The sequence below is a fragment of the Cetorhinus maximus genome, chromosome 12, assembly GCF_964194155.1.
Source record: "Cetorhinus maximus chromosome 12, sCetMax3.hap1.1, whole genome shotgun sequence".
In the NCBI taxonomy this organism is placed as follows: Eukaryota; Metazoa; Chordata; class Chondrichthyes; order Lamniformes; family Cetorhinidae; genus Cetorhinus; species Cetorhinus maximus.
Genome location: NC_135890.1, coordinates 102,276,885 through 102,293,651, shown reverse-complemented (window position 1 = coordinate 102,293,651; position 16,767 = coordinate 102,276,885).

Here is a 16,767-nt window from a genome sequence, read left to right as displayed (position 1 = left end):
TGAAATAGCAGACACTGATTTTTTTAACATTGCAGACAGTTTTTTTTCCAAATATTTAAAGGGCAGGAGCTTTAAATGCCTTGTCAGCTCTATTGACAGTTTCTTTTGAAAGCTCCTTTTGGCAGCTCTCTTGACAGTTCCTTTTGACAGCTTTTCTGACAGTTTCAATTAGTTTATGCACTTATTATGCACATTCATGTCTAATTTTAACAATCCCAAAAAACACCTTACCTCTTCAAAAGGGCACCTGATCGCGCCCAAATGTGTCCCAGGACCATATCCAAAAAAGTTACCTTCCCTCTCCAAAAGGGTACTCTACATTCCAGTTCTTAGCAGCTATAGCAACACCATCATCCACAGATGCTGACAGGTATAGGTGTCAGGTCTTCAGCCAGTCATCAGATCTTGGCAAGTGCATGAACTTTGGCAGCTTTAGACTACCTTCTACCATGTCTCTGGTGCAGAAGCAATGTTTTGGACATCCCCCAATGAAAGTCACATCAGCCTGTGGCAGTTTAACATGTGCAGTGGCTTTCATGAACCGCAGATGTGCAACTTAGAACTGCTGCCTTCCTGCCCCACCCTCCCCTTTTGCAAAAATGGTAGGTGCCATGTTGAGGGGGCAGGACTACAGGATTTGGGCCTCTGTTGCCATTTTTGTAATGATGGAGAGGCTCTCCATCTTTATGAAAATTATCACACTTACTTGGCCGTGATGACACTGAACACATTATTATTGCACTTCCCAGGGCTTAGAAACATTGAGTACTGTATACGGTTATTACATCTGTCAGGATGTGACAAGTGCATGAGCTCAAGACTCTTTCGTGTACCGGACTTACTGGTAAAGAACGCACACTTATTTATAGTCATTTGGTAGTTCAGAACTTGAGTATTGCTGGAAAAAGAGACATGTCTAAGCTTTTAGTCTTGCACTCATCAGGACAGTCACAAGAATACCAATATAAGGGGAGAACAACAATTTTATAATATATGTGAAGAGAGTGCTGATTGGTTGGCAAGTGGCATTGCCATGGAGAATGCACCACTGATGGTGACTGACAGTTAACTGGCAAGCATTGTTGAAATTTAAACCAGGCAACTTGACCCAGATTGGTCAAGGCATTGCCCTGAGGAATGAGTCAGTGAATGGCTGTCACTTATTTTGTTTAGTTGAAACAGGGGCAAAGATTAGATATGTCTCTTTTTTCAGCAATGTGCATGCTTATTTATTGTAGTTATAGGAACACATTGCTAGTACATGTGTCAGGGCTTGGAGAAATTTAATACATGGCTAGTACATCTACTGTGACATGTTTCACCTGCTAACCCCTGGTGGGTTTTAGTATATGATGATTATACCTTGCAGCCCTCATGCTACTGAACATAGTTCATGCACTTGCCAAGACCTGAAGACTGGCTGAAGACCTGACACCTACACCTGTCAGCATCTGTGGATGATGGGGTTGCTATAGCTGCTAAGAACTGGAATTACTGAGCATATGGTTGTCACATAACCAGGTGCAGGCTGAGGAGGGGGAGTTGCTATTTGACAGTCCTTTGGTACCAGGGCTTTGGCTGTTCTGGATGAAATCTATGATTAATTTGATTGTGAGCTTCTGGGAAACATTTGTGACAAGCAGGGCCTGCAATGCAGTTAACAACAAGATGCTTAGGATGAAAGGAGAGAGACAGCTGCTGTTATTCATCAGCTCTCAGCAGCAAGTCCACTGGGCCTGGAATTAGCCTGCAATTTCATCAGAGGACCACACCAGGGGTCACTGTAGAGCTGGGGTTTTGGAGGAGAAGTGTTTGAAGTAAATGCCAGCAGGAACAGAGCTGTAAAACGGAAGAATTTATTAAAACAATCTGCAGCAATAAACTAGATAAAAATAACAATAAATAACTTGCATCACTCAACAATAGCAGGTACTCTATGTTGAAATTGTTTCTGGCCTTCCTTAATTCCTGCTTCCAAATCGCAGGATACACTGAAAGGAAAAATAGATTGCTCCTAGCTCCTATCAGTCTCGCTATACAACGCTGCTCGTAACCGCTACCATAATCATCCTATAGGTTATCACTGGTAAATGTAGGAGAGAAACATATGCATTTGTACCAATGTCTTAGTTCTACATTACAGCAGTGGTTAAACTTCAAAAGTGTTTAATTGACTGTAAATCGCTTTGGGCTGTTTAGAAGTCATGAAAGCATCTGTATAAATATAAGTTATATCTCTCGTTCTCAGATTCATCTCAGTGTTTCCAATGCACTGAGTTACTTCAAATTCTAATAACTCTTATGGAAACAAATGTTGCAGCCATTATGCAAACAGCAAGCTTCTACAAACAGCAATGTGAAGAATGACTAGTTGCTGTGGTTTTGCTGGTGTTGATTGAAGGAAGAATGTTGGTGAGGACATCAAAAGAATGCCCCTCTCTTTGAGCATTGCTTTTAGATTATTAGTGTCCACCTGAACAGCAGACAGGCATCAGCTAGAGCATGGCACCTCTTGATAGCATAGCACTCATTGTATTACACTGCACTCTCAGCTTAGATTCTGATCTCCACTATTAATATGAGGCTCAAACCTTCTGATTCAGAGTTGAGAGTGTTGCTAATTGAGCGACTTTAGACCGATTTTGAAAGCGACATAAGGATAAGCATTATCGTTATCATACTTTAATGATAACGCTCTTGTGAAAAGCTATGAGAAATTTTACCTTGTTAGGTCACTATATAAATGCTTGTTGTTAACAGATGATCAAATATTTAGAGAAACATCAAGTATCCAGTTTTATCCTCAATGTGGGAATGCAGGGTTCAACATAATGAAAATTGAATAATCTGAGATGGACATTTTGGTGATTTTCATTCTGTTGCCTTTGGGATCCTGGTGCAAGCATCACAAAATTGGCAATTTTAACTGCGGTCATTTGTCAGGACCCTGAATAAATTAAGCAGGATGAATTGCACATGATCAATTGGAAGGAGTGAGATAAATAGCTTGCCTCATTTTATTTTAATTCAATCAATGATGTGACTATACCCAGCAGCTATAAAATCCCTGGTTGAAACTCTGCATCGCTCACATCAGTGTAACTCCAGTAGCTAAATGACCACCCAAATCATGCTCTCCACTTGCAGTAAGGTAATGCTTGCAAAGCATCATCTGACTTTGCCATTTGCTGATCAGAGTTTTCTGACTACAGCCTGTAAGTAGCAATGATATTCTTTATTGTGATCCTGTGGTCTACCTTGTACCATGCTAAGTAGAAACCTTTAGAGATTGGAATTCCCTCAAGCCCTATTTTTTGTACATAACATGCTTGTGTAATGTTCCTATATGGATTGTTTTAAAACTACGTTGTTAACTTATTTTTATAAACAATTTAAGATATTGTGTTTTGAAATTTTGCACAAGCATGCTAATCAATCTGCTAAGGAGTGCTGCCTGTAAGGGGTTATTGGAACTCGAGATTGCTTTTGGTTTGGAATGATCGATTCTGGAGACAGGTTCCTAAAGAGACACTTGGATCAGTTCCCAAGAAAGCAATGCTGTTTTCTATTTTAGACACGTGCCAGAGGTTGCTTCAAGGGAGTCTTGAATTACTTGAAATGAAGACAGAAAATGCTGGAAAAACTCAGCAGGTCTGGCAGCATCTGTGGAAAGAGAAACTGAGTTAACATTTCAAGTCTGTATGACTCTTCAGAGCTTAAGAGAAGTAGAAATGGGATGGATTTTATACTGTCTGAGAGGGGGTGGAGCAAAGGTCAGGGATAGGTGGGAGCTCAGGAGAGATTGAAAAAGATGTCATGGACACAAGGCAAAGGGAGTATTAATGGTAGTGTTAAGGACTAAAGAAGGTGCTGATCATGGCATAAAGTGCTAAAGGCTATAGGCCCTGACAATATTCCAGCAATAGTACTGAAGACTTATGCACCAGAACTTGCTCCACCCCTAGCCAAGCTATTCCAGTATAGCTATAACACTGGCATCTACCCAGCAATGTGGAAAACTGCCCAGGTATGTCCTGTACACAAAAAGCAGGACAAATCCAACCTGACCAATTACCGCCCCATCAGCCTACTCTCGATCATCAGTAAAGTGATGGAAGGGGTCATCAACAGTGCTATCAAGCGGCACTTGCTTAGCAATAACCTGCTCACTGACACTCAGTTTTGGTTCTGCCAGGGTCACTCAGCTCCTGACCTCGTTACAGCTATGTTCAAACATAGACAAAAGAGCTGAACTCGAGGTGAGGTGAGAGTGACTGCCTTTGGCGTCATGGCTGTATTTGACTGAGTGTGGCATCAAGGAGCCATAGCAAAACTGGAGTCAATGGGAATCAGGGGGAAAACTCTCCATTGGTTGGAGTCATACCTAGACAGAGGAAAATGGTTGTGGTTGTTGGAGGTCAGTCATCTCAGCTCCAGGATGTCATGTTAATAGCTGGTTGTGGTTGTGGGCTCCAGTATTAGATACTATACAGTACTCTGTACTAGATATCAGGTCACCTGACCTGGAGTTTTAAGGTCAGATAACACATGATAGAGCCTGTCTTGATAGAATTCAGTTACTGCAGATATGTGTTCATGTTAGGAAAATGTGTTATCAATAAAGTTAGCTCAGTTACAATGTTGATGGCCTGTGTGCATCATTGAAACCAAAAAAAAAAAGGCATGGTGTCAGAAGTAAACTAAACGCAACAATGGAGGTTCTGAAACTGCTGATAGAGCTCAGTTTGGAGGGCAATCTTGTCGAAAACTGGAGAAAGTTCCAGCAGTGATTTGAGCAGTATCTCACAATGACGGGCAGTGATAAAACAGACCTTTAGGTACAGTCTTCCACCTGCTTCATGTAGCAGGGGAAGAAGCCCTCAAAGTCTATAACACATTCACGTTTGTAAGTGATGCGAAACAAAATGACCTGAAAGAAATAATTGAAAAATTCGAAGCCTACTGCTGCCCTAAGAAAAAAAATCACGTATGAAAAATACAGATTTTTTTAAGTGCACCCAAGGCAATGACAACATTAGTCAGTACATAACTGAGCTGAGAAAATAAGCTAAATCGTGGAAATTTGGAGAGCTTGAAGAATCACTCGTGCAAGGTAGAATAATTTGCGGGATTGCAAATTATTCTCCGAGACGATGGCTTTTGAGAGAAGTTGATCTCGTGCTGGAGAAAGCAATGCATATCTGCAGAACGGCAGAGACAACAATATGCCAGATTAAACAAATGACAGAAGGTGATAAGCTGCACACAGTCAAGCAGTTAGATGCAGTTAAACAGAAACAACCCCGGGAAAGAACAAATACAGTCTGAACGTAAGAAGAACAAAACTGCAGTTAAAACATTTAAATGCAGCTGATGAAGAATAGAGCATTTGCCAGTTAGTTGTCCAGCCTACGGAAAGCAGTGTAAGAACTGGGATAAATTAAATCACTCCACTAAGATGTGTAAATCAAAGAAAGTGCACACGATTGCAGATGATGATTCAGACGCTGAAATTGAACATTTCGTTGGTGCAGTAACAACAAATTCCAAAGAAGACGAACAGAAGGTTGATTTAAAAAATTGCCAACAAGATGGTGAATTTCAAGCTTGACACGTGTAGAAGCAAATATCATTCCCATAACCATGTATCGAAAGATAAGCAAAGGAAAACAACCGAAACAAAAGTGAATTTTCCTACTTATACTGGTGAAAAAATTGCAGCAGAAGGCAAGTGCACACTTATAGTGAACTACAAAAAACAGTCTCGAAGCACTTCCATTCATAGTGGTGAAAACTGATGCAAAACCCATTCTTAGAATCAAAGCTTGTGAAAATCTGAAGCTAATCAAGAGAATAATGACTGTCACCACTGATGACATCCTGAGCGAGTATAAAGATGTGTTCCAGGGGATTGGCTGCTAAAAGGAGAACACACCATCAAGATTGATGAACCTGTGACACCCAAAAGGTAGCCGCCCAGGAAAATACCAGTAATGCTGAGAGACCGACTAAAAGCAGAGTTGGACAGAATGGAGAAACTTCATATCGTCAAGAAATTTGAAGAACCCACAAAGTGGGTTAATCCAACTGTAATTGTAGAAAAATCAGATGGCATTTTCTGCTGCCCAGAGTAGAAGAGATTATGTGTAAGCTAGCTGATGCTAAATACTATTCAGTACAGACTTCTGGCAGGTCAAGCTGGATAAACACAGCTCCTATCTCTGTAGCTTCAACACACCATATGGGTGATACAGGTGTTTATGCTTGCTTTTTTGGTATTAATTCAGCTCTGGAGGTGTCCCACAGAACAGTGAAGCAGCTGCTTGAAGGGTTAGAGGGTGTGGAAACCTATATCGACAATGTGCTGGTCTGTGAAGCCTCACGAGAAGCACACGGCCACAGACTGAGGCATGGACTGGCCAAAGCTAGAGAAAGGAACCTCGAGCTGAAGAAGGAAAAGTGCAAAATAGGTCTTCATGAAATCAAGTACTTGGGACATGTGCTAACAGGTGAGGGACTGAAGCCGGACCCAAGTAAAATCAAAGCAATTGTGAACATGCCACCCCCAGAATGTAAGAAAGACTTGGAGAGGTTTTTGGGGAAATACATTCCGAACATGTCAGACCTGACAGCACCTCTCAAAGAACTTCTACAAAATGATGTGGAATGGCACTGGGAACAAAGTCACCAGGAAGCTTTGATCACTCTGATGAGAACACTGACCCAGGCACCAGTGTTAAAGTATTACAGGGTCAGTCAGCCAGTCAAGATCTCAGTGGATGCTTCAAAAACTGGCCTGGGAGCTGTGCTCTTGCAAAATGAGGCATCAGTGGCATACACTTCAAAGGCACTGACTGAAGCACAACAGCTGTATGCCCAAATAGAGAAGGAAATACTAGGAATTGTGTTTGACCTAGAACGCTTCCATCAGTTTGTCTATGGCAAAGACATGGAGGTTGATCTGATCATAAACCTTTGGAAGCTTAAAAAGCCCCTTGAATTGTGCACCACCAAGAATCCAAAGATTACTAATGCATCTGCAGAAGTACTAGGTCAGAGTTAAATACAAACCGGGCAAGGAAATGTACATTGCAGACACTCTGTCACGTGCATACCTATCCATCACGGAGGAAGAGGATAAATAAATGGAAACACAGGTTCACATGCTGAAAAAACCTTACCTGTGGCTGTAACCAGACTGGATGAGATCAGGGAAGCGACCAAGAATGACGCTACCCTGAGAAAACTGCAGCAGATTGTGCAAACTTGCCAGCCCACACATTGGAGCAGAGCCCCTTTGGCTGTAGAAGAGTACTGGAATCTTAGTGAGGAACTTCATGTAGCAGAAGGAATACTTTTCAAGAGAGAAAAGATCATAATTCCTGAAACACTGAGGAAAGAAATGCTGCTGGGCATACATGAAAGTCACCTCAACATAGAAGGAGAAGAGCTCAAGATGTAATGTATTGGCCTGGAATGGGAGCACAAATCTGGGAAATGGTGAATGCATTTGCATTGTGCCAAAAGCACTAAGTCACAACAAAAAGAACCGCTTCAAGTACAATCTTCAGCTGCTTTATCAATGACCTTCCTTCCATCATAAGGTCAGAATTGGAGATATTCGCTGATGATTGCACAATGTTCAATACCATTCGCAACTCCTGAGATACCGAAGCAGTCCATGTCCGAATACAGCAAGACCTAGGCAACTTCCAGACTTGGGCTGACAAGTGGCAAGTAACATTCATGCCACACAAGTGTCAGGCAATGACTCTCTCCAACAAAAGAGAATCTAACCATCGCCCCTTGACATTCAATGGCATTACCATCACTGAATCCCCCACTATCAACATCCTGGGGGTTACCATTGACCAGAAACTGAACTGGACTAGCCATATAAATACTGTGGCTACAAGAACAAGTCAGAGGCTAGGAATCCTGTGGTGAGTAACTCACCTCCTGACTCCCCAAAGCCTGTTAACAATCTACAAGGCACAAGTTAGGAGTGTGGTGGAATACTCCCCGCTAGCCTGGATGAGAGCAGCTCCAACAACACTCAAGAAGTTTGACACCATCCAGGACAAAGCAACCTGCTTGATTAGCACCACATCCACAAACATTCACTCCCTCCACCACCGACGCACAGTAACAACTGTATGTACCATCTACAAGAGGCACTGCAGAAACTCACCAATACTGCTTAGACAGCACTTTCCAAACCCACAACCACTACCATCTGGAAGGACAAGGGCAGCAGATAGATGGGAACACCACCACCTGGAAGTTCTCCTCCAAGCCACTCACCATCCTGACTTGGAAATATATCACCATTCCTTCACTGTCTCTGGGTCAAAATCCTGGAACACCTCCCTAACAGCACTGTGGGTGTACCTACACCATGTGGACTGCAGCAGTTCAAGAAGGCAGCTCACCAGCACCTCTCTTGAATGGATTTTTAAAAAGCAGAATGTGTTAATAGCAGAACAAGAGTCAGCGCTCTGTGAAAGCACAACATAGGAACAAGTGACAGATGGCCCTGTGGGGTGGGGTTATTTGGGGCGGAAAAAGGATAAAAAAATGTTTAAAAATTTTAAAAATTAATAATTAAATAAAAATAAATTTTTTAAAAAACTGGATTAAAAAAGGGGTGAGGATGGAGGAGTGAACTCAACATTGAGTTCAACAACTTCTGATCATAAGTCTGGAAGGCTGTTAAGTGCCCAATCTAAAGATGAGATGCTGTTCCTCCAGTTTGCGTTGAGCTTCACTGGAACATTGCAGCAGGCCAAGGACGGACATGTGGGCGTGAGAGCAGGGTGGGGTGTTGAAATGGCAAGCGACAGGAAGGTCTGGGATGCTCACGGACTGGGCGAAGGTGTTCCGCAAAGCGGTCACTCAGTCTGCATTTAGAGGAGACTGCATTGGGAGCAGCGAATACAGTAGACCAAACTGAAGGAGGTAAAGGGGCAGGTGTTGCAGCTCCTGAGATTGTATAGGAAGGTGCTGTGGGACGGGGATGAGGAGTTGGAGGCGAAGGAGGAGTGGACCACGGTGTCCCGGAGGGAATGGTCCCTATGGAATGCTGACGGGGGTGAGGGGAAAATGTGCTTGGTGGTGACATCATGCTGGAGTTGGCAGAAATGGCGGAGGATGATCCTTTGAATGTGGAGGCTTGTGGGGTGAAAAGTGAGGGCAAGAAGGACCCCATCATGGTTCTGGGAGGGTAAGGGATAAGGGCAGAGGTGCAGGAGATGGGGCGGACAGGTTTGAGGGCCCTGTCAACTACAGTGGGGAGGGATTCCTTGGAAAAGGAAAAAGGAAGACATGCTAGAAGTGCTCTATTGGAAGATAGCATCATCAGAACAGATGCGACAGAGGTGGAGGAACTGAGAGAATGGGATGGAGTCCTTACAGGAAGCGGGGTGTGAGGAGCTGTAGTTGAGGCAGCTGTGGGAGTCGGTGGTCTTGTATTGAATATTGGTAGACAGTATCACCAGAAATGGAGACAGAGCGGTCAAGGAAAGGAAAGGAAGTGTCGGACATGGACCATGTGAAGGTGATAGAGGGGTGGAAATTTGGAGCAAAATCGATAAATTTTTCCAGGTCCAGACAATAGCACAAAGCGGCGACACAGTCATCAATGTACCAGAGAAAGAGTTGTGGGAGGGGGCCTGAGTAGGACTGGAACAAGGAATGTTCCACATACCCCATAAAGAGACAGGCATAACTGGGGCCCATGCGAGTACCCATAACCACACCTTTTATTTGGAGGGAGCGAGACATGTTAAAGGAGAAATTGTTAGTGAAAGAATAAGTTTAGCCAGGTGGAGGAGAGTTGTGGTGGGTGGGGATTGTTTGGACCTCTGTTCAAGGAAAAAGCGGAGAGCCCTCAGACCATCCTGATGGGGCATGGAGCTGTAGAGAGATTGGACGTCCATGGTGAAGATGAGACGGTTAGGGCTAGGAAACTGGAAGTTGTTGATATGACATAGGGCATCAGAGGAATGGTGGATGTAGGTGGGAAGGTACTGGGCAAGGGGAGAGACAATGGAGTCAAGATAGGAAGAAATGAGTTCCATGGGGCAGGAACAGGCTGACACGATGAGTCTATCAGGACAGTCCTGTTTGTGGATTTTGGGGAGAAGGTAGAAGCGGGCTGTCCGGGGTTGGGAGACTGAGGTTGGAAGCTGTGGAGGGAAGATCTCCAGAGGAGATGAGATCAGTGACAGTCCTGGAAACAATGGTTTGACATTCAATGGTTGGGTCATGGTCCAGGGGGAGGTAGGAAGAAATGTCTGAGAGTTGGAGCTCAGCCTCGGCAAGGTAGAGGTCAGCATGCCAGACAACAACAGCACCACCCTTGTTGGCGGGTTTGATAACAAAGTTGGGGTTGGACCTGAGGGAATGGAGCACAGCAAATTCAAATGGAGACAGGTGGGGTGGGTGAGAGAAGTAGAGAAATTAAGACAGCCAATGTCCTATTTGTGGATTTTGGGAAGAACGTATTGAATTATTTGATTTTCATATTCCAGAGCTATTTTGGCCCTGGATGATATGCAATTCCTGAATGGGTGCGATCCTGTCCAGGATATTCGATGGGTTGAGGGGCGGTGGGGGAGGAGTGATTTTTCAGTATTTCTTCACCTAGTTTTATCTCAATCCATATCTGCTTTTGAGGGGAATTTTAGAGCTATACTGTGACCAGTCGTGTCTTAATCACCTCTGCTATCATGTTAAGTGAAAGGTGCCTGAGCCAATCTTAAACGGTCACCTTTGAGTGAAAAGGTGGAGAATCCGCTGTCATGATTAAGTAGAGAGAGCAGGACTAAACAAGATAAGAGGTGAGAAACAGCTAAATTTAGCTACTCGACAATATCTTTATGCTGTGCAGGCAGAGAAGGGGCACATGCCTCCACCCTAAGTTCTCAACCCAGATGGCATTGTTGATTCATTTTTCTGTTTGAAACCGAGATTATATTTTCAGGGGATAAAGAACTGGGAATAATTATGATTGAATTTTTTTTATTGCTCAACAAGTAAAATAAAAACCATTCCCCTCCCACAAGCTATCTAATCACATGCACATAAAACACACAGAAATGAGCGCTGTGAGCATTGTAGGTTCTTTGCAAGGGAATGTTCCATTTAATTTTGAACACTTTGATAATATTGCTTAATTAAAAGTCATTCCTCATTGGTCAAGAGTAATGTAACTTAAACTATTTCAAGATTAGTTGAATGCCAGAGGGATATTACAATTTTGTGAAAAACATCACATTGTAGATATGTGAAGGCAGGGAAATTCAATCCTAATTTTAAAAAATATATCTATTTAATAATGACATGAGTTATTATGCATTTCAATTGGGTTTACTGAAGTAAATGTCTTCAAAAAACATTTAAGGATTAAAAAGTATTTACCAGCCTGGAAGGCCAAGAATGAATGCAGACCAAAAAAGAGGATGATGGTGAATTCAGGTATGAAGTGGGTAAGGGTAAGGCTAGGAGAACCAGGATGAATGCAGGAGAGAGGATTATATAAGCCATTGTGTGCAACAATGAATGCAGGACATCCCAGAATGAGCAACACCAGATGGCCTAGAAAAGTCAGGTAGAATGCCAGGCAGCATAGATTGCGAAGAATGCTGAGCAACCTAGGAGAATAATGAAGAATTTAACCAGTTATAGAAGGGCACGGGTTAATGCCAATTCCCTTCCCCGGCCACCTCCGCCACTCCCACAGAAAAGCAAATATAAATATATACCACTCTAAGAGGTAAGAAGAAATAATAGCAGGTTTATAAGGAATGGCATCCATCCCAATCTTAGCAGAACTCGGTGGAACTCTCATCTGTAACACATGAATTGTTACAAGGATTCAGAATTAAATAGAATAAGTAATGGCACTCACAAAGGCATAGGGTTATAAAATTTTCAAATTGGCATTATTGAACTATGCTTCAAAATCACAAGGATATGAAAAGCACACCAAAAGCTGATTAACAGGAGAATAACACCATGTAGGATCTATCAATGGAAAACAAATATAAATATAAACAAACTGATCTCTTTCAATTCAGTTGTATCCTCATTTTATAAATACCTCACAGGAGCTGAATCCTCCCGATCCACAGGACAACTGGCCTGACTAACTTTAAGCTATGATATCAAGATGTACATATCCAGTTATATGAATGACATCCATAAAACTGTATCTTCTACACAGTCCCCAGCCTTGGCCGTCAATCTCTTTACTTTATCTCACAGAAAAAACTGGTCTCCTACACTAGGCATTCTGTCTTTTGCCCAAACCTAAAAACTGACACTACCCCTCCAGCTCCCTGCTTTAACCCAATCAGGAGTCTAAAGGGTTACACATTCCCTGAACAATACCCAGCCCACCTGGTCTTTTCTAGCCTCTGTTTATACCTGGAGCACTATCAGATGCTTAGGGGAAAATATGTAACTTCTGACATGTTGGCCAACATCTGGCTGTACAGCGGGCAACAAAGAAAGGTATGCCTTTCTTATACCCCTCTGTACATGCATTCAGAAACTGTGGCAATCAGGGATTGGTTACTCCTTGCATGGTCAGCCCCGTGAGTAGTCAAAGGTGATGTCACCCCTCATAGACAGAGTCACTATGTTTAAAAATACCCTTTTTGACTGTTATAAGACCCCCAAAGAAGCCTAACATTCCACATGTTTGATAAGCATCACCCAGGTGTATCTTCATACTGTTTCAAGGGTCATTGCTTTCCTGACCACAATGATAACATACGGTCGGAATTTTACGGCTATTGGGCGGGCGATTGCCCGACCTGAAGAGAGTGAAATAGCGTGAGATGACGTCAGACGAGTGTCTCGACATCATCCCGCACGTGAGCAATCTTCAGGTCGGCGGGCATGTGCGGGTGTCAGAGACGCGCCTGCCTGCCAAAAATTGAGAAACCACTTAAAGGCCATTAAAAAGCCAATTGTATTTGATTTTACATTGCCCGTGTGATTTCACGCTCGTCACATAAGCAAAGCAGGTAGGTAGGTAGCTCACTTTTAATGAAACCTCATCCAAAGGAGGAGTAAAAAGTGTCAGCAGCATTGCCAGTGTGAGTGGTGAGGAGTTTAGGAGATAGTTTGCTGCTGGTTGCTTATTTAAACTTGACAGCTTCATCTCTGTTCTGAGCTTCAGTCTTAGTATTTCCAAGCTTCATTTCAGGATTCGCTGGTGTCTCCAAGGCCCCTGGAGAAATTTGACCATATGCACCCTTCCAGGTATCAGAAAGCCTTCTGTTACCCTGGTAATAGGGATTGTGCTCTCCACTGGAGGCACCTCCTCTGAGGTGTAAGAGGGGCAGAAGGGAGAGGAGGCCAGGAGTCCCTAAGCAGCTTCCAGGGGAGGGACCTGTGGGAGGAGAGACACAGGTGCAAGGGGCACAGGGCCAGCAGGAAGTCCAAGGTGGAAGGGGCCGCAGAAGATGCCACTATCCTGCTGCCAGCGTTTACAGGCAGCAATGCAGCTACCTCAATGTGTCCAAGGTGCAAGGAGATTCCGCCTCGCCAGGGAGACTGTGACCTCCATTTGTCAGATGATTGGGCCTGGGATCACCTCCAACTGTGTGGGTGGACACCTCATGCCAGTGGCTCTGAAGGCCACAGCGGCCCTCAACTTCTATGCCTCCGGTTCTTTCCAGGAGTCACTGGGGGATCTTTGTGGAGTGTTCCAATCAGCTGTCCACAGTTGTGCCAAGCTGGTGACTGATGCTCTGTTCAGGTGGGTAATGACATTTATTCATTTCCGTATGGATGAGGCCAGCCAGGCTGAGCGAGCCACAGGCTTTGCAGCGGTTGCTGGGTTCCCCCACATCCAGGGTGCCATCGACTGCACACACGTGGCCATCAAGGCACCAGCGGGTCAGCCGGGTGCCTTCATCAACAGGAAGGGATTTTACTCCATGAACGTGCAGATAGTGTGTGACCACAGAACGCAGATTCTGCAAGTCTGTGCAAGGTACCCAGGCAGCTCCCATGATGTGTACATCCTGAGACACTCCCAGGTGCCGAGGCTCTTCAGTGCTCCAGCCCGACTGGATGGATGGCTTCTGGGTGACAAGGGCTATCCCTTGAAAAGGTGGCTCATGACTCCTCTCTGCCACCCAAGAACAGAGGCAGAGCAGTGTTATACTAGGAGTCATGCCTCTACAAGGGCGGTGATAGAGAGGACCATAGGTCTTCTGAAGATGCGCTTCCAATGCCTGGACTGTTCTGGGGGAGCACGACAATACCCTCCCCCCAGTGCGGGTTTCACAGATAGTGGCTACATGCTGTGCTCTCCACAATTTGGCTCTGGCAAGGGCGAGGACCCACTGGAGGAAGAGGATCTTGAGGCAGCTCCACAGGCCACAGAGGATGAATCCAGTGGTGAGTCAGAAGAGGAGCATGTTGAGGAGAACACAGGGGCAGATCTCTGTATCCTTCAGGAAGCAGGGAGTACCTTGACCCAACACTCCTTCAGCCAGGCAGCCAAAGATCTGCTTCCACCTCATGCCAGGGGTGCCACCTCCATCCTGGACATGCCACCCCTACCCCCCGCCCAGGCTTTTTTGGTCAAGTGCAGTGGCCTCCTCCTATCCCTGGGTATGAGTGTTCCGCCTGTCACTGACCTCCTCCACAAGGACCGCAAGGCACTCGTCCGAGATACGGGGGCTGAGTGCCCACTTGACTCGCCCTCCCGCCTGATGTTTCCTGCCACTGGTGAGGCCATTGCTCCAGTATCTGGACTGACTCTAAAGACTCTCCCTGGCAGACTTAAGGGAGCCTCCTTTGCCGGTTTTAAAATGCCCGCCAGGTTGCCATTGGACCCGGCGCCTGACAGGCCCCCACCCCTACCCGGCCTTCCCGATCATTGAGAAGGCGTGTTTCATGCTGGGCAGACCTTAATTGGCCATCCAGCATGAAATCACATTTGCAAGGCAACCACAGCCAGGAGCGGATTCTACATCAGCTTCAGCTCCCACCGATTTGGCGCGCATGCCAAGTGTGAAGTTCAGGCCTAAGAAATTTAAAGTTTAAAAATTCCCTTAATGATGTTCATCCTGTCAGTGTTTTGATAATCCTAGGTATTTGTGCCATTGGAATGTTTGCAATAAGAACCAAACCATAGCTGACTTCTTATAATTACAGCTTTTTGATCCTTTATCGCCTATATCCCGTCTTAAGAATACAGCACATACAGGGCATAAGATATTTCACACTGATGTATGTTTAAGTACTTCTTTGCACAGGTGAATTGACCATTACTATTTTCCACTAACTTAACATAGGGATATACAGAACTCCACACACTAATGACCCTCAGAGAAAAAAAATCTCCTCATAATCTTGTGTTCCCCCAAAGATCAAGCTAGTAAATTCAGTAGTGGCCAATGAACTTAATCCAATTGTGCCTTATGTGTATTCTCACAGCATATAACGGGAAAAAACTGTAGTCATAGTGTGCAGCTGAAAATTAATCAGTTACATCTTCATTTAAAGCTTTTCAGTCATTACAGATCAATGGTCTAAGATTAACGATGAGGCTAAGGAGACCAAAAGGAATTGTGGACAGCTAAGGGAGATGAATCAAAATGTTCCTCTTTTCCAGTTGACAACAAAGATTTATAACACGTCATCTATTAAAATGTGACAGTAAATACTAGAAAGGAATAAGGTTCAGGCAAGGCTCCCTGATCTGAAGGTCCAGGATTTCACCAAAGGTACTGCGATTCAAGCACATTCTGCTGGCTGGGAATTAATTGAGGTTCCTGGACTAGTATCATTTGTTTGTTAATAACAAATATTATTTTATGGGTTTACATTTATTCCAGTAATAAAGTTTCAGTTTACCACTTTTTGGTGTGTGAGAAAACAGCCCAGAACCAAATCTGATGAGTTAAAATATTATTTTGCCAACTTATTCTCAACAAATTAGATCTTTCATGTTATTAAATCAATATAACATTAATTGTGTTTTTTTTAAAAAAAAATCACCATTTATCCTCATGGTTACTGAGTTCAATGCTGACCTTTCTTTGAGTCATAACCTCCCGCCAACATCAAGAAGTGTTCATAATAATTAAATAATGGAGGAGCAGCTTGTGTGGGTGCATCAATGAATGAATGAACTCCTGCTGATGTGCTTCCTTCTCAACCTCATTATTGAACATCAAAGGCAAAGAAAACACACGAGAAGACCAGGTCTCCTTTGCAGCCACCTCAGCTTCTTGTCTTAGACCTTCCATTTATCAAAGGTATTGAACAGGGAACCATCATGATTCATATTCATTACCCAAGGTATGGAAGGTCCTTTGCAATAAAAAAAAACACTATGAAAACATATTTTTCTATTTCAATGGTCTTACAACCTTTACATCTATGCACTGAGAGATTAGAGGGTCTAATACTCAATGAAGTCAGCCAGCTACCTCTGGGCTGTGATCGTAAAGTTACATGTCTGACTTGAACTGGATGTGAAACACATGTTCTAGACTTCACATGGCAGTTGTTGAGCTCATACTGACTGTGTTGCTCAGGTACTAGGCAGCATTACAAATGTTTTATATTCAGGCAGTTTAATCCTGCTGAACCCTGTACTGATTTTCTGTGAATCCTGAGTTGGGTGTATATGTCTGTATATGCAGGTTAGATCTGTTTGTATCTTGTCCAGATTCAATAATTCACTAAGGAGTTTAACATAAACAAAAGATGCAAGCACTAGTTTGTAACAAAAAC